This window comes from Carcharodon carcharias, chromosome 27 (assembly GCF_017639515.1).
Source record: "Carcharodon carcharias isolate sCarCar2 chromosome 27, sCarCar2.pri, whole genome shotgun sequence".
Taxonomy (NCBI): domain Eukaryota; kingdom Metazoa; phylum Chordata; class Chondrichthyes; order Lamniformes; family Lamnidae; genus Carcharodon; species Carcharodon carcharias.
Window position 1 is genome coordinate 11,581,178 of NC_054493.1, and position 26,063 is coordinate 11,607,240.

Here is a 26,063-nt window from a genome sequence, read left to right on the forward strand (position 1 = left end):
ATCCCCCCTCATCCTTCTAAACTCCATTGAGTATAGACCTAGAGTCCTCAAACGTTCCTCATATGTTAAACCTTTCATTCCTGGGATCATTCTCGTGAACCTCCTCTTGACCCTCTCCAGGGCCAGCACATCCTTCCTGAGATATGGGGCCCAAAATTGCTCACAATATTCTAAATGTGGTCTGACCAGAGCCTTATAAATCCTCAGCAGCACATCCATGCTTTTACATTCTAGTCCTCTCAAAATAAATGCCAACATTGCATTTGCCTTCCTAACTACCGACTCAACATGCAAGTTAACCTTAAGAGAATCCTGGACTAGGACTCCCAAGTCCCTTTGCACTCCAGATTTCTGAATTCTCTCCCCATTTAGAAAATGATCTATGCCTCTATTCTTCCCAACAAAGTGCATGACCTCACACTTCCCCACGTTGTATTCCATCTGCCACTTCTTTTCCCATTCTCCTAACCTGTCCAAATCCTTCTGCAGCTTCCCCGCATATATATAGAAAACATATCTAACTCCTTTAACCCTGGTTCAGCACACTCCCTCCACACATATTACAACAGATTGTCTTTGAGATCAGTTTTTCCTTTACATTCTGTGTTGTTCTGAATGATGACAGTATTAATCTTTTCCCTAACCTGTCCTAACCCTCCTGCCTGTTCATTTATTGAAACCAAGAACTCCCCTTGCTTTGGTGACATTCCCTGTCTACCTAGTTATTCCTTTAAGTTTGTGCCTTGTTTCACCATTTTCCCAAATTTCAGTAATACATGTTGAAATGTTTGCTCCACATCCACAGGTTTTCACTTTTTTAAAGCCACAAACAGAAAGGTCCAGTTTTCTCCTGGAGTTTGAGACAAATCAGCTTTCAAAATGATGCAGTTTTAGCAAATTAGGGAGATCCGGGGGTTCAGCCCCGCCCCTCATTCACTCTGATTGGTTGGAGGGCCAACCGCACCCCCTTGGACCTGCGGTCTCGCCCCTCCGGAGCTGCCGTCAATCACCCGGACATTGTGACGTTGAAATGTGCAGTATGGCTGCTGGAGCTGGACATCAGTGCGCAGGTGCAATCCCCCCCCCCCCCCCCCCCCCCCCCGAGTTTGGAGCATGCGCAGTGTGAGTGAGTGCGACGGATAGCTGTGTATTTGTTAGGTCCGCAGCCGGTAAGATAAAGGGTGGAATTGAGGGAGAGATGGAGCCGGCGGGAGGACGGGCAGGTTTCGTAAACACCTTGAGCCGCTCTGAAGCCAGAATAACCAGCTACATGGTGGGTGGCAGCTGCCACGATCCGCGTCCCTCGGTGAGAGACCCGGGTTAACGGCCGCCATCTGGAGCGGTGTCAATATGCAGCAGGGCGCATGCACGGCCATCCATGTCCCTGTCAGCCGGAGAGGATATTGTGAATTTCTATCCTGGACTGACAGGGATGGGTTTTGGAAACTCCTTTTACAGGGGGTCAGTAACAGTCCTGGAAACAATGGCTTGATGTTCAATGGTGGGTCATGGTCCAGGGGGAAGTAGGAGGAAGTGTCTGCGAGTTTCCAGGACTGTTACTGACCTCATCTCCTCTGGAGATCTTCCTTCCACAGCTTCCAACCTGATAGTCTCCCAACTCGGACTGCCCACTTCTACCTCCTAGCCAAAATCCACAAACAGGACTGTCCCGGTAGACCGATCGTGTCAGACTCTTACTGCCCCACGGAACTCATTTCTTGCTATCTTGACTCCCTTCTCTCTCCCCTTGTCCAGTCCCTTCCCACCTACATCCGTGATTCCTCTGACACCCTACAACATATCAACAATTTCCAGTTCCCTGACCCCAACCGCCTCCTCTTCACCATGGACGTCCAATCGCTCTACACCTCCATCCCCCACCAGGATGGTCTGAGGGCTTTCCGCTTCTTCCTCGAACAGAGGCCCGAACAATCCCCATCCACCACTACTCTCTGCCATCTGGCTGAACTTGTTCTCTCACTGAACAATTTTTTCTTAAAATCCTCTCACTTCCTCCAAATAAAAGGTGTGGCTATGGGTACCCGAATGGGCCCCAGTTATGCCTGTCTCTTTATGGGGTATGTGGAACATTCCTTGTTCCAGTCCTACTCCGGCCCCCCTCCCACAACTCTTTCTCCGGTGCATCAATGATTGCTTCGGTGCTGCTTCAAGCTCACGTCTGGACCTGGAAAAATGTATTAATTTTGCTTCCAATTTCCACCCCTCCATCATTTTCACATGGTCCATCTCTGACACTTCCCTTCCCTTCCTTGACCTCTCTGTCTCAATCTCTGGTGATAGACTGTCCACCAATATTCATTACAAGCCTACTGACTCCCACAGCTACCTCAACTACAGCTCCTCACACCCCGCTTCCTGTAAGGACTCCATCCTATTCTCTCAGTTCCTTCGCTTCCGTCGCATCTATTCTGATGATGCTACCTTCAAAAACAGTTCCTCTGACATGTCCTCCTCCTTCCTTAACTGAGGTTTTCCATCCACGGTCATTAACAGGGCCCTCAGTTCATCTGACATGTCTTCCTTCTGAGCTTAGAGCTTGGATTAGTACTTGGGACTATGACTGCTATTTCAGAGACTTGGTTGAAGGATGAACAGGATTGGCAGATAACCATTCCAGGATTTAGATGCTTTGGACAGGATAGAGAGGGATGTAGAAGAGGTAGGGGAGTTGTACTGCTGGTTAAGAGTAATATCACAGCTGTACAACAGGAGGACACCTCGGTGGGCTCATGCAGCAAGGCAATATGGGTAGCTCCTGAATAGGAAGGGTGCAGTCACAATGTTGGAGGTTTACTATAGGCCTCCCAATTGCCGGTGGGAGATTGAGGAATGTAGTTATGTAGACAGATTTTGGAAAGATGTAAAAGCAATAGGGTTGTTGTGGGTGATTTTAACTTTCTCTATTTTGACTGGGAATCACTGAGTGCTCGGGGTTTGGATGGTGCAGAATTTGTGAGGTGCATCCAGGAGGGCTTCCTGAGACAATATGTAGATAGTCCAACTAGGGAAGGGGCGATACTGGACCTGGTATTAGGGAATGAACCCGGCCAGATGGTTGAAGTTTCGGTTGGGGAGTATTTCAGGAAAAGTGACCATAATTCAGTAAGTTTCAAGGTACTGGTGGATAAGGATAACAGGAGTCCTCAGGTTAAGGTGCTTAATTGGGGGAAGGCCAATTATAACAATATTAAGCAGGAACTGAGGAATCTAGACTGGAGGCGGATGTTTGAGGGCAAATCAACAACTGACATGTGGGGGGCTTTCAAACCTCAGTTGATAAGAACTCAGGACCGGCATGTTCCTGCTAGGATGAAGGATAAGCATGGCAAGTTTCAGGAACCTTGGATAACGAAGGATATTGTGAGATTAGTCAAAAAGAAAAGGGAAACATTCGTAAGGGCTAGAAGGCTGGGAACAGATGAAGCCCGTGGAGAATGTAAAGAAAGTAGGAAGAAACTTATGCATGGAGTCAGGAGGGCTAAAAGGGGTCATGAAAAGTCACTGGCAACCAGGATTAAGGAAAATCCCAAGGCCTTTTATACATATGTAAAAAGCAAGGGGGTAGCCAGGGAAAGGTTAGGCCCAATCAGGGACAGAGGTGGGAATCTGTGTGTGGAGCCAGAAGAAATGGGAGAGATACTAAATGAATACTTCTCATCAGTATTCACCAAGGCGAAGGACTTGGCGGTTGATTTGTCCAGGGAAGAGTGTGTAGATAGCCTGGATCATGTTGAGATCAAAAAAGAGGAGTTTTTAGGCGTCTTGAAGAATATTAAGGTAGATAAGTCTCCAGGGCCAGATGGGATCTACCCCAGAGTACTGAGGGAGGCAAGGGAGGAGATTGCTGGGGCCTTGACAGAAATCTTTGTGTCCTCACTGGCTACGGGTGAAGTCCCAGAGGACTGGAGAATGGCCAATGTTGTTCCATTGTATAAGAAGGGTAGCACGGATAATCCAGGAAATTACAGGCTGGTGAGCCTCAGTGGTAGGGAAATTATTGGAGAAGATTCTTTGTGACAGGATTTACTACCATTTGGAAGCAAATGGGCGTATTAATGAGAGGCAGCATGGTTTTGTGAAGGGGAGGCCGTATCTCACTAACTTGATCAAGTTTTTCGAGGAAGTGACAAAGACAATCGATGATGGAAGGGCTGTGGATGTTATATACATGGATTTCAGTCAGGCCTTTGACAAGTCCCTCATGGCCGACTGGTACAGAAGGTAAAGTCGCATGGGATCAGAGGTGAGCTGGCAAGATGGATGCAGAATTGGCATGGTCATAGAAGACAGAGGGTAGCAGTGGAAGGGTGTTTTTCTGAATGGAGAGCTGTGACTAGTGGTGTTCCGCAGGGATCAGTGCTGGGGTCTTTGCTGTTTGTAGTATACATAATATGATTTGGAGGAAAATGTAACTGGGCTAATTAGTCAGTTTGCAGATGACACTAAGGTTGGAGGAGTTGCAGATAGTGAAGAGGATTGTCAAAGGATACAACGGGATATAGATCGGTTGGAGACTTGGGCGGAGAAATGGCTGATGGAGTTTAGTCCAGACAAATGCGAGGTAATGCATTTTGGAAGGTCTAATACAGGCAGGAATTATACAGTGAATGGCAGAACCCTTAAGTGCATTGACGGGCAGAGGGATCTGGGTGTACAGGTCCACAGGTCACTGAAAGGTGGATAAGGTAGTCAGGAGGGCATATGGCATGTTTGCCTTCATTGGCAGGGGTATTGAGTATAAAAGCTGGGAAGTCATGCTGCAGCTGTATAGAACCTTTGTTGGGCCACACTTGGAATATTGCATGCAATTCTGGTCGCCACATTACCAGAAAGATATGGAGGCGTTGGAGAGGGTGCAGAGGAGGTTTACCAGGATGTTGCCTGTTCAGGAGGTTATTAGCTATGAGGAGAGGTTGGAGAAACTCAGATTGTTCTCACTAGAGCGACGGAGATTGAGGGGCGACTTGATAGAAGTTTACAAAATTATGAGTGGCACGGACAGAGTAGATAGTCAGAAGCTTTTTCCCAGGGTGGAAGAGTCAATTACTAGGGAACATAAATTTAAGGTGAGAGGAGAAAACTATAGAAAACTATAGAGGAGATGTACGGGGCAAGTTTTTTACGCAGAGGGTAGTGAATGTCTGGAATTCGTTGCCAGAGGAGGTGGTGGAAGCAGGTATGATAGTGGTGTTTAAGAGGCAGCTTGACAAATACATGAATAGGATGGGAATAGAGGGATACGGACCCTGGAAATTCAAAATGTTTTAGTTGATGGGCAATATGATCGGCGCAGGCTTGGAGGGCCGAAGGGCCTGTTCCTGTGCTGTACTTTTCTTTGTTCTTTGTTCCTTAACCGAACTTTTCTACCTCCAGTGGTTGACAGGGCCCTCAATCGTGTCCAGCCCAACTCCTGCGCATCCGCCCTCACACCTTCCTTTCCCTCCCAGAACTGTGATAGGGTCCCCCTTGTCCGCACTTTTCACCCCACCCGCTTCCACATTCAAAGGATCATCCTCCGCAATTTCCGCCAACTCCAGCATGATGCCACCACCAAACACATCTTCCCTTCACCCCCGCTGTTGGCATTCCGCAGGGATCATTCCCTCCGGGACACCCTGGTCCACTCCTCCATCACCCCCTACACCTCAACCCCCTCCCACGGCACTTTCCCATGCAACCGCAGAAGATGCAACACCTGCCCCTTTACTTCCCCTCTCCTCACCGTCCAAGGGCCCAAACACTCATTTCAAGTGAAGCAGCAGTTCACTTGCACTTCCCTCAATTTAGTCTACTGCATTCGCTGCTCCCAATGCGGTTTCCTCTAAATTGGAGAGACCAAACGTAGGTTGGGTGACTGCGGAACACCCTGACCTCCCTGTCGTTTGCCATTTCAACACTCCACCCTGCTTTCATGCCCACATGTCCGTCCTTGGCCTGCTGCATTGTTCCTGTGAAGTTCAATGCAAACTGGAGGAACAGCACCTCATCTTCCGACTAGGCACTTTACAGCCTTCTGGACTGAATATTGAGTTCAACAATTTTAGATCATGAACTCTGTCCTCCATCCCCACCCCTTTTCCGACCACTTTTTTTTTTTACAATAATTTATATAGATTTTTCTTTTTCCACCTATTTCCATTATTTTTAAATGTATTTCCATCCACTGTTTTATCTCTACCTTTGAGCCTATTTTGATACCTTCCCCCCACCCCACCCCCACTAGGGCTATCTGTACCTTGCTCGTCCTGCTTTTTACCCTTACTGTCACCTATTAGCACATTCCTTAGATAATATCACCACCTTCAACACCTCTTTGTCCTTTTGTCTATGACATCTTTTGGCTATCTCCACCTATCATTGGCCCTCTATCCAGCTCTACCTGTCCCACCCCCCCCCCTTAAACCAGCTTAATTTCATCTCTTTTCTATTTTTCCTTAGCTCTATTGAAGAGTCATACGGACTCGAAACGTTAACTGTGTTCCTCTCCGCAGATGCTGTCAGACCTGCTGAGTTTTTCCAGGTATTTTTACTTTTGTTGTGAATTTCTATCCTGGACTGACAGGGATGGATTTTGGAAACTCTTTACAGGGGATTAGAAGGGGAGGATTTACACACAGCAAACTTAAATCAAGAGGAATGTTTGTCCCTTCTTAGTTTCTATCCTGGATTTTCAGTGATGGTTATTGTAAACTTACAGGGCACTGGAAGTGGAAGATTGACAGACAAGAAACTCAAATCAAACATCACATCAAGATCTGACAGAGTCACTCGATTAATCATCAAAGTTTGAATGTGGAAGTGAAACAGTTTGTAGGCAAAGGTTTCAGGTAAGTATGACAAGAATGAACTGGATGAAAGCCAACTTCGGTAGGGTAAGAATGGATCTGACCCAGTTAAGTTGGAATCAAAGGTTGGCAGATGAAACTGGAACTGAAAAATTGGCTGCCTTTGCAAAATAAGTAGTTTAGACACAGTCAAGGTATATTCCCATGAGGCAAAAGATAGGGGAAAGAAGTCCAGAGCTCTCACAGCGACAAAAATGACAGAGATTAAGATGAAGAAGAAAAAATGTGCTTATTGCAGATGTCAGGTGTAAAATATAACCAAGCTGAATAGAAAAGGTTCAGAACAGAATTGGAAAAGCAATTAAGAGAAGCAAAGAGAGAGTATGAAAAGAGGTTGGCAGCTACCATGGAAATTAAAATGTCTTCTGTAGGCATACAACTAGGTAAAGGGTGATAAGAGGATGGATGGGGCTGATTAGGGAACACAAAGGGGATTTACACATAGAGGCAAGGGGCATAGCTGAGGTATTAACCTAATACTTTGTACTTGCCTTTACCAAAGAAAAAGACGTTGCACAGGTTATGATGAAAGAGGAGATAGTTGAGGCCCTTGAAGGGTTTAAAATTGATGAGATATTGGATAAGCTGTCTGTATGAAAGATAGACAAGGTATCAGGATGGTTTACATCCACAGATACTGAGGGACTGAAGGAAATGAGAGTGGGAATTGCTGAGGCACTGGCCATAACTTTTCAGTCTTCCTTAGACTCGACTCAGAGGAATGGAGAATTGCAAATGTTCCACCCTTGTTCAGATAGGGTCAAATGATAAGCTCAGCAACCATCTGTTTAACCTCTGTGGTATGGAAGCTTCTAGAAATAATAATTCAAGACAAAATTAATAATGGCAAATCATGTTTATCTAAAATAAAAACAGAAACTGCTGTAAAAACTCAGCAAGTCAGGCAGCATCTGTAGAGAGAGAAACGGGTAAATGTTTCGAGTCCGATATGACACTTTTTCGGGACCAGCTTATCTAACTTGCTTGAGATTTTTGATGAGGTATCAGAGAGGAGGTGATGAGGGTATTTCTGTTTATGTGATGTAGATGGACTTCCAATAGGTGTTTGATAAAGTGCCGCACAACAGGTCTGTGAGAAAAGCTACAGCTCATGTGATCAAAGGGACAGTAACAACATGGATACGGAATTGGCTGAGCGCCTGGAAGCAAAGAGTCATGGGTAATGGCTGTTTTTTGGACTGGATGAAGATTTATAATGGAGTTCGCCAAGGATCAGCATTAGGAGCTCTGCTAGTTCTGATATGTGTTAAAGACTTAGACCTTGGTGTACAGGGCACAGTTTTAAAATTCACAAACATTGCAAAACTTGTAAGCATTATGAACTGTGAGGACGATAGTGTGGAACTTCAAAAGGACGTAGACAGGGTGGACAAGCGGCAGAAGAAATTTAATGCAGAGAAGTGTGACATCATTCATTTTGGTCAGAAGGCGGCCTGGAGACAATAGAAAAGAAAGAATACACGTCTAAAGTTGGTACAGGAACAGAGGGGCCTGGATGTATATGAGCATAAATCATTGAAGTGGCAGGGCAGGTTGAGAAAGCAATTCATAAAGCACACATTATCCTGGGCTTTATTAATAGGGACATTGAGTACAATAGCAAGGTTGTTATGTTAAATCTGTATACAAGACTGGTTCGGCCTCAACTGGGTCCATTTCTGGGCACCACACTTTGGGAAGGATGTGAAGGCATTAGAGAGAGTGCAGAAAAGATTCATGAGAATGAAGCCCCTCATCCCTGGAACCAGTTACAAAGATAGATTAGAGAAGTCCAGACTGTTCTCCTTGGAGAAGAGAAGGCTGAGAGGAGATTTGATAGGGGCGTTCAAAGTCATGAGGGGCCTGGATAGAGTGAACAGAGAAAAGCTGCTCTCATTGGTGGGAGGATGGAGAGTCAGAGGGCACAGATTGAGGGGAATTGCAGAAAGAAGCAATGGAGACATGAGGAAAAACATTTTCACACAGCCAGTGTTTAGACTCTGGAATCCGCTGCCTGAGTGTGTGGCGGAGGCAGATTCCATCGAGGCATGGGGGAGGAAATGATTGTATTGTTTGGAAAAGAAGAATGTGCGGGACTACAGGAAGAAGGCAGGGGAATGGCACATGGTGGATATCTCCTTCAGGGAGCCAGAATAGATACAAGGGGCTGAATGGCCTCCTTCTATGCTGTAACTATTTTGTGATCCTGAAGCAGTGTGACTGGAAAAGCACCGACACACACAACTTCTGGTTAGAGCACACCTAGAGAACTGTGTTCAGTTCTGGGCAGCAAACCTTAGGAAGGATAGAATGGCCTTGGAGAGAGTGTAGCACAGACTTACCTGAATAATATCCGAACCCGAAGGGTTAAATTACAAGGTGAGATTGCACACAAGAGTCACCGAGACATTATGATATAGAGGAGGCCATTTGGCCCATTGAGTCCATGCCAGCTCTCTAGAGCAATCCAATCAGTCTCGTTTCCCTGCTCTATCCCTGTATTCTTGCAGGTTTATTTCCCTCAAGCGTTTATCTAATTTCCTTTTGAGATCATTCACCATGTCCATTGCCACCCCCCTCATAGGCAGCAAGTTCCAGCTCATTCTCGGGGGGCCATTATTCTGTGGAATTCTCATCCCCTGAGACCAGTGGGGCTGGATCATCGAATATATTCAAGGTTGAGTTAAATAGATTCTTGATTGACAAGCAGTCGCAGGTTATATGGGGTTAAAATGAAAATAGAGTTGAGGCCACAAGCAGATCAGCCATGATCTTATCAAATGGTGCAGCAGGCTTGAGGGGCCGAATGGCCTATGTTGCTCCTAATTCATATGTTCGTATGTAAGGAAACTCAGTACAGTCCTGCCAGGGAGAGGGTGTTCAGCAGTTGAAACCAATGAGGACTCTGATTTTGATGAAGGAAGGAAACCCTGGGAGGTGGGTCGGGAGAATTCAAACACTCGCTGGATGCCCCAAACCCCCAATAAGAACCTGCAGGTCCCACGTTTGCAGCTCTGGGGCTTCTTCCCAGGAGCAGGCTCAGATTAACGGCCGTCATCTTGGTTCATCTGGGAGCAGATGCATGTATGGCCACCTTGATGATGCAACAGAGAATGGACAGGGCTTGAGGGTGTCTGTGACCAAGAGAGAAAATGGTTAATTCATTGATTTTATTGTCAGTCTGCAGACAGGAGCTGGAGAACTGAACCCAGGCAGAGGAGAGGGAGGGAGAAAACTGGGAGTGGAGGAAAGAAATGTTGGAGATGGGTTTGGATTTCAGCCCAGGGAGGAGGGAGAGTGTGTGGGACGGGGGTTTACAGCTTTGGGGGAATAAGAGAGAAAACAATATTCCATTAAAGCTAGAATTGTCTGTTCTGAATTTCTATCCCGCCCTGACAGTGATGACTTTTATAAACTCATTTCCCAGGGTATTAGAAAGGAAGGATTTGCAGATGTGAAACTCAAACCAAATATCTTCTGACAGAGTCACTCGATTCACCAGGACCTGAATATCCTCAGACTTTGAATGTGGAAGGAGAAATGTTTCTCTGTTCTGTCTGTGGGGAACGATATTGAACTTCGGTGTGGCTGGAAAAACACCGAGACACACACTTACACCCGAGAGACCGTGTTCCAGTGAACTGACTGTGGGAAGAGCTTTAACCAGTTAAACAGCCTGAAAAAGCATCATATCAGTCACAGTGAGGAGCAACCATACACATGTTCTATGTTTGGACAAGGTTTCAACTGATCATCCAACCTGGAGGGACACAAGGACACCCACACTATGGAGAAACCGTGGAAATGTGAGGACTGTGGTAAGCGATTCAGTTACCCATCCCTGCTGGAAAACCATCAACGCAGTCACACTGGGGAAAGGCCATTCACCTGCTCTGTGTGTGTGGGGAAGGATTCACCCAAGCATCTGGCCTTTGGTCACACCAATGGGTTCACACTGAGGAGAAGCTATTCAGCTGCACTTCCTGTGGAAAGAGATTCAGGCACTGTTCAGCGCTCACTGTACACCAACTCACTCACACTGGGGAGAGACCATTCACCTGCTCTGAGTGTGGGAAGGGATTCACTCAGTCGTTCCACCTTCTGACATACCAGCGAGTTCACACTGGAGAGAGGCCGTTCACTTACTCTGTGTGTGGGAAAGGATTCACTGGGTCATCCCACCTGCTGTCACACCAGCGAATTCACATTGAAGAGAAGCTATTCAGTTGCACTTCCCGTGGAAAGAGTTTCAGACAGGCATCGTCCCTCATTTTACACCAGCGAGTTCACACTGGGGAGAGACCGTTCACCTGCTCCATGTGTGGGAAGGGATTCACGGTTTTACCCACCCTGCTGAGACACCAGCGAATTCACACTGGGGAGAAGCCATTTAGCTGCATTTCCTGTGGAAAGAGTTTCAGACAGTCATCCAACCTCACTGCTCGCCAACACAATCACACTGCAGAGAGACCATTCACATGCTCCGTATGTGGGAAAGGATTCAGTCGGTCATTCAACCTCACCGCACACCAGCGAGTTCACACTGGGGAGAGACCGTTCACTTGCTTCCTGTGGGGGAAGGGATTTGCAAAGTCTTTCAACCTGTTGATCCACCAATGTACTCACACTGAGAAGAGGGCATTCAAATGATATGTGTGTGGGAAGGGATTCACTCAGTCATGATGCCTCCTGAGACATCAGCAAGTTCATAAGTGACTGCAGGGGTTGGATCCTGCTGTTCTTGCTGTTTTTAAGCTTGTTTAGTATTCATAGTCTGGCAATATTTTGTTTCTGCTGATGTTAACAACCCTATAACTGGGTGGAGTTTAATATTCTGGAGATGTCACTGATTTTCAGGGCTGCAGTGTCCCTTTTTAAAAGCACCATCTGTGATCCTTCCCCTTAATTTCAAAAAGTTTCAGTAGGAACCCCTTGACAATAAAATTATGAACTTTTACTGCAATTGTAAATTGATATTTGGTGAAAAATCTCCAATTCAGTGTCTGAAAGATTTAACTGCAGGGATCTAATTTTTTTTTCCAATGCCAATGGGAAGAGGATAACCAGGGAAAGAGTTGGGCCCATTAGGGACCAATGGGCCTTGACATCTTGACCAACATTCAAGGCTATGGTAAATGGGATTAGGTAGGTAGGTCAGGTGTTTCTCACATGTTGGTGCAGACTCGATGGGCCGAATCTGTGACTCTGCGAAGATTTCAGGTGTGACTAGAAAAATGCCGAGACACAAAAACCCTGGTTAGAGCACACCTGAAGAACTGTGTTCAGTTCTAGGCAACAAACATCAGGAAGGACAGAATGGCCTTGGAGTGAGTGTAGCACAGATTTACCTGAGTGATCTGAGCTCCAAGGGTTAAACTACAGAATGAGATTACACAGAAAAGTCACAGAGTCATTTTGTCACAGAGGAGGCCATTAGGCCCATTTCAGTCCATGCCAGTTCTCTGGATTAGTCCAATCAGTCCCATTCCCCTGCTCTATCCCCGTATCCTTGCAGGTTTATTTCCCTCGAACATCTATCCAATATCCTTTTGAAATTATTCATCATGTCCATTTCCGCCCCCTTCATCGGCAACAAGTTCCAGGTCATTATCACTCACTGTATAAAAACATTCTTCCTCACATCTCCCGTACCTTTTACCCAAAACCTTAAACCTGTGTCATTGAGTCCTTGTACGATCAGCTGATGGGAACAGTTTTTCTTTATCTGCCTTATCTAAACCTGTCATAATCTTGTACACCTCTCAATCTCCGCTCAAACTCCTTTGCAGGAACCAGTGTGGTAAATCTCGTCTGCACCTTCTCAAGGACCTTCACATCCTTCCTAAATTGAGGTGACCAGAACTGGATGCAATTCTTGAATTGTGGCCTATCCAGAGCTTTGCAAAGATTTAGCATAACTTCCTGTTTTTGTACTCAATATCACTATTTATGTAGCTCAAGATCCAATCGGCTTTGTTAACTTCTCTTTTAATACATCCTGTCACCTTAAGAGATCAAAGCAAAAGAGCCCCAGGTCCCTCTGTCCATGCTCACTCTTTAGAGCTGTGCCATGAATTATATCTTCCCTCTCCCCATCCCTCCTGCTAAAATAAAACACCTCACTATGAGGGTTGTAATCCCTGGAATTTAGAAGATGAAGAGGTGATTTGATCAAAGTTTTCGGGATATTAACTGGAACTGACAGGGTACATAGAGAGAAACTATTTCCACTGGTTGGGGAATCTAGGACAAGTGGGCGGAGTTTAAACATAGAATCAGGTTGCAGCACGTTTTCAGGGAAAGAGATCCAGATCCTGACAACTCTCTGTTGATGCACTTCCCTGTTTCTGTACTCAGTACCCTATTTATGAAGCCCAAGACCCCATATGCTTCCCTGACTACACCTCAATCTGCCCTGCCATAAGAAGTTGGTCCCACAAATGGTCTAATCATCACTTGTACTCACAAAGCCTATTTAGTGATACAAGATTTAAAATAGTTCCTGTAACATGTGCCCTGACTACCATACATCTGTCCCCAAGGTTATGTCATCCCATCTAAAAGAACCTCGATCTGTAGATGATAAGGGAATTATCCAGGAATTTCATATGTCAAAACGCAGGGAGAGAGAGATAGGTGGACTACGACCCCAATGTTAAGGCAGTTTTCAGAAAACACTGTGATCGTCCCTGTGATAGTGACACCAGTAAAAAGGGTGGAGGGAAGAGAGGGATCAGTGACTGGGCTGGAATAGGGGCCACGGCTGGCACGGCCACTGGGAAGCACTTAGACATGGAGAATATGTTCGAACAGGATGAGGCTGTGAGGCAGCAATGGACAGGAATCTTCAGTAAAAGAAATAAAAGGCAGAGAGATGAAATCCTGGAACAACAAGGAGTGAAATTCGGAAAAGAGATGGTGGTTGGATTGATCAAGAGAAAGGGAACAGTCAGTGAGATCATTCAGCAGAATAAAATTGAGGGGAAAAGTCAGAACATGTTGAAAGCTATTCCCTGTGTGATGTAAGGAGGGTTTTTATTGAATCAGGTACAAGGCCAGGAGGACATTGAAAAACAATAGAGAGTCCAACAATAGAGAGCCCAAAGGGTTTGGAGGGGGAGGGTTAATCCCAGGGAGTCACAGGACCAGGAGGACATTGAAAAACAATAGAGAGCCCAAAGGATCTGGAAGGGGTGTGTTTATAAACTCAGGGAATCACAGGCTACACAAACTTCGAGTTTAACCCCAGACCCATTTTAAAACAGTGAACAAATAAATCCTGGATTATACTGAGACTCTTTTCCATGTCCCAGCTCCTGTAAATACTGACTGGTAAGGGACCAGAATCTCAGGAGGTTCCACACCACTGACTGCTCGTGTGGAAGTGATCTCCGATCAGATTTATGTACTTCTGATGTGAGTATTTAATAAAGTGTCCAAACTTCTCATTGTGCTTCCTGTCCAATATGCCCTCCATCAATGGATCTACCGTTTTACCAACTGGGAAAAAAAATACCTGTTCACTGATTGGCCTGGATGGCAGCAGGATTATCCAGAATCCCCTGTGGGTCAGAAAGTCCTCTATCAATGAGAACAGGCGCCCAGAGCGCCGGCGTGGGGGGGGGCCAGACTGTGTTCGGAACATGCTCAGTGCGGCTGGTGGAGATGGACTGAGGTGGAACAGGAGGCTGGAGGAGATTGTGGACATACGGGAGGAATTGGAGCCAGGGATGGGCCAGAAGTCGATGATCCCAGATAATCCTGTAGGGCTGGAAACGACCACAATGTCAGTCAGTGACCACAGGGGTGGTGGTGAACAAGACTTGGCGCGAGTAAGGACATGAGCAGCCGTTTTGAATGAACTCCAGTCTCTATGGAGCTGAATCTGGGAGGCCGACAAGACGCACATTGGAATAGTCCAGTTTAGAGAGAACAAAGGAATGGATGAGTTTCAGCAGCAGATGGACTGAGGCAGTGACACAGCTGGGTGATGTTACTGGGGTGGAAATGGGTGGTTTTAGTGATATGTAGTCAGAAGCTCAGCTTGGGCTGAAATGTGACAACAAGATAGTTAACAGTCTGGTTCAGCCTCAGAGAGCTGCAAGAGGGATGGAGTCGGTGGTTAGGGAGTGGAGACAATGGCTTTGATCTTCCCAACATTTAAATGGAGGAAATTTCTGCTCATCCAGTACTGAATGTCAGACAAGTCAGGACGGTGTGTGAGTTGGAGGTGATGGTTTCACTGACAGCTGTTACCTTCATCCTTCCAGATAGTGGATGTTGAAGGTTTGGGAGATTCTGCCAAAGTTCTGGTTGAGCTGAAGATGTATTAAACACATCTTCACCCCCTGCATCTCCCACCTCTCTCTCTCCTCCCATGGAGGCCAGAGTCCTGTGTAACCCAGACCAGGTGGCAGGTTCCCTTCCCTGAAGGACATTAGTGAACCAGTTGGGTTTTTACGACAATCCAGCAGTTTTCATGGTCATTTTTTCCTGGTGCCGGCCCCACAAATTACCAGATTCATTCAGATCAATTTCACAACCTGTTTTTGGATATTTGTGGGTTCTCTCTCACTCCCTTTTTTCCTGTTTTAAATCAGTTTCACAGGGGATTAGAAGGGGAGGATTTGCAGTCGGGAAACAGAAACAAAACATCACAGCAGAATCTGACATTCGCCTGATTTATCATAACCTGAATATCATTTGATTTTGAACATGGAAGGATAAAGCACCGTTCGCAGTGGAGAGAAACCATATGCATGCTGTGTGTGTGGACAAGGCTTCAACCGATCATCTGGCCTGTCAAGACACAAGCGCAGCCACACTGGGGAGAAACCGTGGAAATGTTGGGACTGTGGGAGGGAATTCAGCTTCCCCTCAGAACTGGAAGAGCATCGGCGCAGTCACACTGGGGAGAGGCCGTTCACCTGTTCAACGTGTGGGAAGGGATTTACTCTTTCATCCAACCTGCTGAGCCACCAGCGAGTTCACAGTGAAGAGAGACCTTTTAAATGCCCAGACTGTGGGAAATGCTTTAAAAGTTCCTGTGAGCTGATGTCCCATCAACGTGTTCACACTGATGAGAGACCGTTCAGGTGCTCTCACTGCGGGACTGGGTTCAGGCGATCATCCCAACTCACTGTACACCTGCGAATTCACACTGGGGAGAGGCCCTACACCTGCTCCACTTGTGGGAAGAGTTTCACTCAGTCATCCAACCTGCTGAGACACCAGCAAGTTCACATGGGAGAACGGCCATTCACCTGCCCCCAGTGTGGGAAGGGATTCACTCAGTTATCTAGCCTGCTGAGACATCAGCAAATTCACACTGGAGAGAGGCCATTCATCTGCCCTCAATGCGGGAAGAGATTCACTACCTCATCCCACCTGCTGACACACCAGCAAGTTCACACTGGGGAGAAGCCATTCACCTGCCCACAGTGTGGGAAGGGATTCACTCAGTTATCTAGCCTGCTGAAACACCAGAAAATTCACACTAGGGAGAGGCCATTCATCTGCCCTCAGTGCGGGAAGAGATTCACTACCTCATCCGAACTGCTGACACACCAACGAATTCACACTGGGGACAGGCCATTCATCTGCCCCCAGTGTGGGAAGGGATTCACTACCTCATCCAAACTGCTGAGACACCAGCGAGTTCACACTGGGGAGAGGCCATTCACCTGCCCCCTGTGTGGGAAGGGATTCACTACCTCATCCAACCTGCTGAGACACCAGCGAGTTCACAAGTAACGACAGTGATGGGATTTTGCTATTAATCACATCCAGGACTGAACCATGTTCATTGGGATCTGTTTCTGCTGATGTTAATAAACTACAGACCACTTAGAGGGGCAAATATTCTGGATAAATTAGTCAAATAAATTAGTTAGATGTTAAAGACACGATGTGTTGAATCTTTTCAATATCTCTAACACAAGTGCTCTCCCTCTCCCCTGCCTCCTCCATCCTCACCCCCAACAAACAGTGTGAGGATCTCATGGAGCTTCTTTGTCACTAAGATTGAGACAATCCGATTAGCTGCCTCTGCTGCTTCCCTCCCTTCCACTCGCCCTCCCTAATGTTCCCCATTACCCGAGCCCTGAACTCACATCTTTCTGTCATTTTCCTACCATCTCCCCTCAGACCCTCTCAGAGCTCATCTTGTCAATGACACTCACCTCCTGCTCCATGAACCCTACAACTACTAAACTAATGATCACTCAACTTCCCCATGTTCACTGACTATGTTGATAGTTTTCTCTCTCAGGTATTGTCCCTCTCTCCTTCAAATCTGCCATCATTATACCCTTCTCAAAAAACAAATCCTTGACCCTACCATCCTTGCAATCTACTGACCCATCTCCAGCCTCTCTTTCCTCTCCAAAGTCCTTGAACATGCTGTCTCCTCCCAAATCCCTGCCTATCTTTCCCAGAACTCCATGTTGAATCCCTCCAATCAGGTTTCTGCCCTTGCCACAGTACTGAAATAGCTCTTATCAAAGTCACAAATGACATCCTATGTGACTGTGACGAAGATAAACTCTCCCTTCTCATCCTTGACCTGCCTGCAGCCTTTGACAAGGTTGACCACATCATTCTGCACCTTCGCCTCTCCCTGTCGTCCAGCTGGGTGGGGCCGCTCTCTCCTGGTTCCATTCTTCTCTATCTAACCATTGCCAGAGAATCACTTGCAATGTCTTCCCTTTCCAATCCCACAGTTACCTCTGGTGTCCCCAAAGGATCCAGCCTTGGTCTCTTATTTCTCATTAACCTGCTCCAAACAATGGCATCATCTGAAAACACCATCACTTATCACATTTACACTGCAGCTCCCAGCTCTGCCTCACCACCACCTCTCTCGACTTCTCCACTCTTGGTAAATTATTAGACTGTTTGGTGGATGTGCAGAAAATTTCCTCCATTTAATTATTGGGAAGACTGAAGTCATTGTTTGAATGGCTGGTAGAAGCAGATTTAATCGTAACTTTCAAAAGTGATTTGCACTTTTATTTAATAAGGAAAGATTTGTGGGCAATCGGAAAAGAGCAGGGGAGTGCGACAGATTGGTAACATTTTCAGGGACGGCACAGGCACAATGGGCTGAATGGCCACCATCCGTACTCTATGATTCTATCATATCATGTTTATTATGAATCTTTATATTACTATAGATGACAGAATCTCCTAATAGTACAGCAGAGAAGGAGGCCGGTTGGCCTATTGAGTCTGTGCTGCCAAGTTCGACGAGCTATCCAGTTAGTCCCATTCCCCCATTCTTTACTCATCCCTGCATCATTTATCCTTCAAGAATTTATCCAGTTCCTTTTTGAAGGTCACTCTTGAACCTGTATCCATCCGATAGTGAATTCCAAATTCTTACGACTTGTTACTGAAAAGATTTCCTCATTATGCTAGTGTAAAAGCAAAATATTGCGGATGCTGGATATCTGAAATAAAAACAGAAAATGCTGGAAAAACTCAGTAGGTCTGACCTTTGGAGAGAGAAACTTCCAGTTAGCGTTTCGAGTCCGTATACTCTCCTTCATTACACAATACCAAATATAGGATAGCCTGTTCTCGAGTCGTTCTTCGACATTCTGGTCTAAAAACCATCTTGTATACTCCAGGAATTCATCCACCACAGTATTTTTGCTAATTTGGTTTGCCCAGTCTATATGCAGCTTAAAGTCACCCATGATTACCGTAGCATCATTTTACATACATCTCTAATTTCCTGTTTAACACTGTCCCCTACCTTATCACTACTGTTTGGAGGCTTATGGACAACTCCCACTAATGTTTTTGGCCCTTTGTTGTTTCTTGGCTCCACCCAGACTGATTCTAGATCTAGATTTTCTGAGCTAATATCCTCTCTCACTACTGCACCGGTTTTGTCCTTAACTAACAATGCCACACCACCTTTTCCTTTTTGCTTGTCTGTCCTAAATATCGAGTACCGTTGGATATTCAGTTCCCAGCCTTGGTCATCCTGCAGCCATGTCTCTGTAATAACAGTCATATCGTACCTGTTTACATCTATTTGCACTGTTAATCCATCTATCTTATTGCAAATGTTCCATGCATTCATATACAGTGCCTTTAGACTTGTCTTTTTAACATTTTTTATACAACTCTTTTTGTATTATGGTCCTATTTGTTGCTAGATCTCGTTTCCTCTGCCTTCCACTTTTGCTTTCTACTTTTCTATCTTTTGCTCCTATCTTTGTTTCCCTCTGTTGTGTCTCCTCGCTCAGTTTCCCATTCTGCTGCCAGTCTAGTTTAAACCCACCCCCACATTACTAGCAAATACCCCTGTGAGGATACTGGTCCTGGTCCTGCAACCCATCCAGCTTGTACATGTCCCATCATCCCCACAATCAGTCCCCATGCCTCAGGAATCTAAATCCCTCCCTTCTACACCATCTCTCCAGCCAATGCATTCATCCAGTCTATTCTCCTATTTCTCATCTCACTAGCACATGGTACTGGGAGTAACCTGAGATTACTACCTTTGAGGGCCTGTTTTTTAATTTATTTCCTAGCTCCCTATATTCTGCTTTCAGGCCCTCATCCCTCTTATTACCTATGTTGTTGGACCATGACCTCTGCCTAATATATGATATAGTAATATGTCATATATTAATATAATATTTTTTTTAAAGTTCATTCAAGGGATGTGGGCTTCACTGGCTGGGCCAGCATTTATTCCCCATACCTAGTTGCCCTGGAGAAGGTGGTGGTGAGCTGCTTTCTTGAACTGCTGCAGTCCATGCAGTGTAGGTGCACCCAAAGTGCTGTTAGGAAGGGAGCTCCAGGATTTTTATCCAGCGACTGAAGGAATAGTGATATATTTCCACATCAGAATGGTGAGTGGTTTGGAGGGGAACTTCCAGGGGGTGGTGTTCCCATATATCTGCTGCCCTTTTCGTTCGAGTTGAGATCGTGGGTTCGGAAGGTGCTGTCGAAAAAGCCTTGGTGTGTTCCTGCAGTGCATCTTGTAGATGGTACACATAGCTGCTACTGTTTGTCGGTGGTGGTGGAAGTGAATGTTTGTGGCTGGGGTGCCAATCAAGGGGGCTGATTTGTCCTGGATAATGTCAACCTTCTTGAATGTTGTTGGAGCTGCACTCATCCAGGCAAGTGGGGAATATTCCATCACACTCCTGACGTGCCTTGTAGATGGTGGACAGGCTTTGGAGAATCAGGAGGTGAGTTACTTGCGGCAGGATTCCCAGCCTCTGACCTGCTCTTGGAGCCAAAGTATTTATATGGCTGGTCTAGTTCTGTTTATGCTCAATGGTAATCCCCAAGATGTTGATAATGGGGGATTCAGTGAAGGTAATGCCACTGAATGTCAAGGAGTGATGGGTAGATTCTCACTGGTTGGAGATGGTCATTGACTGGCACTTGTGTGTTGTGAATGTTATTTGCCACCTGTCAGTATAAGCCTGGATATTGTCCGGGTCTTGCTGCATTTAGAAATGCACTGCTTCAGTAGCTGAGGCATCGCGAATGGTGCTGAACATTGTGCAATCACCAGTGAACATCCCCACTTCTGACCTTACGATGGGAGGAAGGTCATTGATAAAACACCTGAAGATGGTTGGGCCTAGGACAATACCCTGAGGAACTCCTGCAGTGATGTCGTGAAAATGAAATGATTGACCTCCAACAACCACAACCATCTTCCTTTGTATTAGGTATGAATCCAACCAGAATAGAGTTCCCCCCTGATTCCCATTGACTCCAGTTTTGCCAGAGATGCCAAACTTGGTCAAATGCTGCCTGGATATCAAGGGCAGTCACTCTCATCTCACCTCGAGAGTGCAGCTCTTTTGTCCATGTTTGAACCACGGCTGTAATGAGGTCAGGAGCTGAGTGACCCTGGTGGAACCCAAGCTCAGCATTAGTGAGGAGGTTATTTATTAGCAAGTGCTACTTGATACAGAAACAGGCCCAATCTCGATGTGGTGATGAAAATTTTTGTTCAGCAATTAAGCTTTGAGCGTGATGGAGTGGGTGGGGGGGGAGGGGTGTGGGGGGAGGACAATAATTAAGAGATTACACTTAAATCAATAAGGACTCTGATCTATGGGAAGGAAGGAAACCCTGGGAGGTAGGCGGGGAGGATTCAGAAACACCCGCTGGAGGCCCCAAACCCCCAATAAAACTTAGTAATTTTATTGTCAGTCTGCAGATAGGAGCTGGAGAACTGAACCCAGGCAGAGGAGAGGGAGGGAGAAAACTGGGACTGGAGGAAAGAAATGGTGAGATGGGTCTGGAATTCAGCTGTGGGAAGAGAGAGAGTGTGTGGGATGGGGATTTACAGCTTTGGGGGAACAAGAGAAGAAAAAATGTTCCATAAAAACTAGAATTGATTGTCCTGAATTTCTATCTTGGAATGACAGTGATGACCTTTGCAAACAAGTTGAAACATAACCAGTGGGAAGCTCCACCCTCTTTAATCTTGTTGGTCTAACAAGGTTGAAGCTTTTGTTTAACAGTAAAAGGTAACTTTTTAAATTTTAATTTTTTTGTCAGTTTTAACACAGTCATTTGGAAAGTTACTTGAAGAGAGAATCAAACAAAACAAAATTTGGGAAAAAGATTTTTTAAAAAACCAAAAGAATTGGAAAAACAAAGTTAAAAATTGTATCTCGATTCATCTTTGATCTGAAAAAGAAGTTATGTAACGTTGACACAATTGTGTGCATGTGAGAATGTTTGCTCTGTGCGTTTGCAAACAAGCAGAGAGCTTAACCCTTTCCAATGACAACATGGTGATATTTTGAACTAAATTTTGGTTTTATCCCATTTGTTATCTTTGAAGACAAAGTACTTGAGAACGACTGATATGGGAGTTATCTCCAAACTGACTGCAATTTCATGCTCTTCTGTCTCTGATCCAATTACACCACATTATGAGAATATTAAATTGGATGGTAAAGTTCCTCCACGGCTCATGATTGAGATAGAATGGTAATTAATGGGATGCTCCACTTCGGATAAAAGATAGAATAAATCACACCACCAAATGGGAATTAGAATAATCCCCTCTCCCCACCTCGGATACACTTCAATAGAATAGATCAACCTGGTAGCCATGTACATTCTAGTGAAACTCAGAAAAGTGTAGATGGGACGAGTAAATTGATAGCTTTCTCTCGGAGATGTTTATATCCTTGCCTCTGAACTTTTAATAAAACTGCATTTGATAGTCTGTTCACCTAAGGCATCAGAACCATAAGCAAATATCTTCAGTCAGATGCCCCGTTTGATCTTTCAATAAGATCATCTGAAAGTTCAAGAGTGGCTTACATCAGATGGAGCATATGTGATACCGGGATACTAGTGTGCAGGTGTGATTTGTTATGTCTGGAGTAACTAAAATGCTGAAATGCATGGTGAAGCTGCACTGAAGTCTGGGTCCCAGACATGCTCAGCTACTCAACAACAGAACAACATTTTAAATCATCAAGGTATTGACACAAACTCCACAAAGAAAACAATCAGGATGGAATTAATCACACTGGTATCTATCAGAGGGAGTAAAATTAAAGTGAAGAGGGATATAGAATCTGGATTTAGAAACATCCACAAGGTGAATGCAGGTGAACAGAGCTGGAGAATCTTTAAAGTCCATGAACGAACTTTTGTTTGAACCATATGTATTTACAATATGCCAATAATTTAGAATTGTGTGAGATGATCTGCAGGTGGGGAGGATGAATCAAAGTCGATAGTTATCACATTTTATTGGAAAAAGTTTTACATTTATTCTTGGTAGTAGCTCAGGGGTTTGAGTTGCTGATTCTGATAATTCCAGAAGCTTTAGTATGTTATCGATGCTATGTAATCAAGACATTAGGAGAACAAGCTCGTAGCTTAGAAATATCTATGTTAGTCAGAAATCAGCTTGTGAGCAGTCAATAAGGATATTCCCTTCTCAAGATGGGGAGATCTGGAAGAAATCATTGAATTTATTGAATATTATAGGAATCCCTCTCTCTTGCACGCTCTCATTTTTGAAGAAAGTTTCTGGGTTGACAAACACAGGACAGTGTATCCTTGTTATCTCTGCCAAGGACATGTTATCTAGCACAGCCCTTGAAGCAAACTTGATAAGGGCAGCGGGGTGGGTGGGTGGGAGGAGAGGAGGGGGGTAGCTGGAATCTCATGATGCAAATGTAAACCAACTGTCTGAGTAAAGGTTAAACAGGATGTCTTAGAGAGCATTGAGCCACAAAATCGCTTCATGGCCCCTCAATATGAGGGATTCACCTGAATATCTGCGCCCTGCTAATGGACAATTGAAAAAGCGATTGACAAAAGAAATAAGATATAAAAGGCCTTTCAAGAGGGCAAGTCGCTTCAGACAACAAAGAATTTCTCAGTGATCTGTGCTGTCTTTAGCTGAACACTTTGGCTCAAGGAGACTGAGAAAGGAAGAAACTACCACCTCCAGCCACAGAGATCAGGATCCCCCTGATCTGGGACCAGTAAACCATTCCGAGGAGACTGCCACCTCCAGCCATGGAAATCAGCATACCCCTGATCCGGGACCAGTAAACCATTCCGAGGAGACTGCCACCTCCAGCCACGGAGATCAGGATCCCCCTGATCTGGGACCAATAAACCATTCCGAGGATACTGTCACCTCCAGCCACGGAGATCAGTATCCCCCCCCTGCTTCTCCCCATCCATTTGTCTAATCTGGGACCAATAAACTATTCTCACCTGTTATGAGTCGTATGTCTTTTCTGCCTATTTAACTGATGTATCATCCAACCTGTTGTTTCTTAATAAAATGCTTTAAAATCACCTACAACTTCGATCCCCTTTTTGGGCAAACTGTGACACCTGGACTAAAATCTTACACTTGTCTATGAGAGTAACTGAAGGTACGAGAACTGAAATAATCTAGAGTAATGATGAGGTGTTAGTTGTGGCTCAGTGGTCACATCCTTATCTCTGAGTCAGGAGGTTGTGGGTTCAAATCCACATCCAGAAGCATGAGCATAAAATCCAGGCTGATATTTTGATGCAGTACTGAGGGAACACTGCACTGTTAGAAGTCCCGTCTTACAGATGAGACCTTCAACTATGGCCCCTTCTGCCCTCTCAGTTGGTCTAAAAGTTCCCATGATGTTATCCCAAAAAGTAGGGGAGCTCTTCCTGGAGTACTGCTTCATATTTCTCCTCAACAAACATCACTGAACAGATTGTCTGGTCAAAGTTACATTTCTATTTGTGGGATCTTGCTGTGCACAATTTGGTGACTGCATTTCCTACATTACAACAGGGACTACACTTCAATAGACATTCATTGGCTGTAAAGCACATTGGGCCACCCTGAAATTGTGAAAGGCGCTATATAAATACAAGTCTCCATTAACAAAGGAGGAAAGGCCCAAAAATGGAACATTCAGTAACAGGACATCAATCAGTCTTCTCCTATCTTAGAGAAATCAAGGGCTCGAACACTGTATTTGTCACAAAGCTGATTTAATAACCTATATCCCGAATATTAAACTCCAGTGCAGTTGCGGAAATTATTAACATCAACTGAAACAAACTCCAACTGTTATAATGAACATGGTTCTGTATTGGATGTAATTTGCAGTATCAATAACAGCAGAATCCATCCACTGGAGTCTCCTGTGAACTCACTGGCATGTCAGCAGGCTGACTTAGTGAATCCCTCCCCACGCATGGAACAGATGAAATCTCCAGTGTGAATGCGCTGGTGAATCATCAGATCCATTTAGCTTTTAAAGCTCTTCTCATGGTTAGAACATTTAAAAGGTCTTGTGTTAGAGTGGTGAGTTGGTGTGAGGCGAGTGGGTGAGCTGAGTGAACCCCTTCCCACACTAGGAGGAGGTGGATGGTTTCTCCCTGGTGTGATCTCACTGGTGTATCAGCAGGATGAATGAGTGAACCTCTTCCCGCTCTCAGAGCAGGTGAGTGGTCTCTCTCTGAAATGAGTTCTCTGGTGTTTATGTAAACTTGATAACTGAGTGAATGCATTCCCACACTCAGAGCAGGTGAACGGCCTCTCCCCAGTGTGACTGTGTTGATGAATTTCCAGCACAGACTGAGTTCTGAATCCCTTCCCATAGTCCCCACATTTCCACGATTTCTTCAGGTTGGATGATCAGTTGAAGCCTTGTCCACACACACAACGCGTGTACAGTTTCTCCCCACTGTGAATGATGTGATGTTTTCTCAGACTGTGTAACTGGTTAAAGCTCTTTCCACAGTCAGTTCACTGGAACACTCTCACTCGGGTGGGTATGTGTCTCAGAGTTTATCAATCACACTTATTTTTAAGATCTTTTTTCCACAAGCAGAACGTTGCTCCTTCCAAATTTAAAGGCTGATGGTAGCCAGTTCCTGATGAATTGAGTGACTGTCAGGTTTTGATATGATGTTTGGTTTGAGGTTTCTGTCTGTCAATCCTCCCTCGCTGCTATCCTGTAAAAGGAGTTGATAGTGTCAGTGTCACGATCAGTGCAGGATAGAATTCACCTGCTGTGGGTGTGGGAAGGGATTCACTCAGACATCCAACCATGTGAGACACCAACGCATTCACAAGTGACTGCAGGGATTGGCTTCTGCTATCATTGCTGCTGTTCATCACATCCAGGACATAACCATGTTCATTCTGAGAGTCAGTGTTTGTTTCTGATAGTAATAGCCTCTCTAACTTGTCTGGAGTTTAATATTCTGGATAAATATGAAATCAACCAGATTTGTTTGGAAACTATTGTTTTGGATTTTTCTTCCCACCTGAGTGTTTAGCATCACCTGGCTGGAGCTCAGAAAGGACAATCTGGGGGAGGATCATATGGCAGGAACAGAACTTCAGCCTGGACACAGTCCAGGAGCACAGTAACCATCCGCATCTTGTCCCTGTTGGATAAAATCAAACACAGTATTTATTCTCCATCTGGTTATCTGACTTTTTCATTTTGTACAGTTTATGCTGACCTACATGGTAACTCAGATATTGTGTTCCTTTCTCTCGTTTCCAATTCATCAATATAACATTTGTTTTTCCCAATCTATCAAGAACATAATATGGACCTTCCCAATTAGCTTCCCGACCTCACCCCTTTTCACAATGTTTTTAACATTGCTTCATCTCCCATTGAACAGTTAATGTAACGGGTTGGGTGGTTCTCCCTGAAGGTT

At 45.1% G+C, this 26,063-nt stretch overlaps 1 pseudogene; it reads left to right on the forward strand.

The window, feature by feature from the left end:
• Nucleotides 1-1,136: 1,136 nt before the first annotated feature.
• Nucleotides 1,137-26,063, forward strand: part of LOC121270171 — a 33,639-nt pseudogene continuing 8,712 nt past the window's right edge.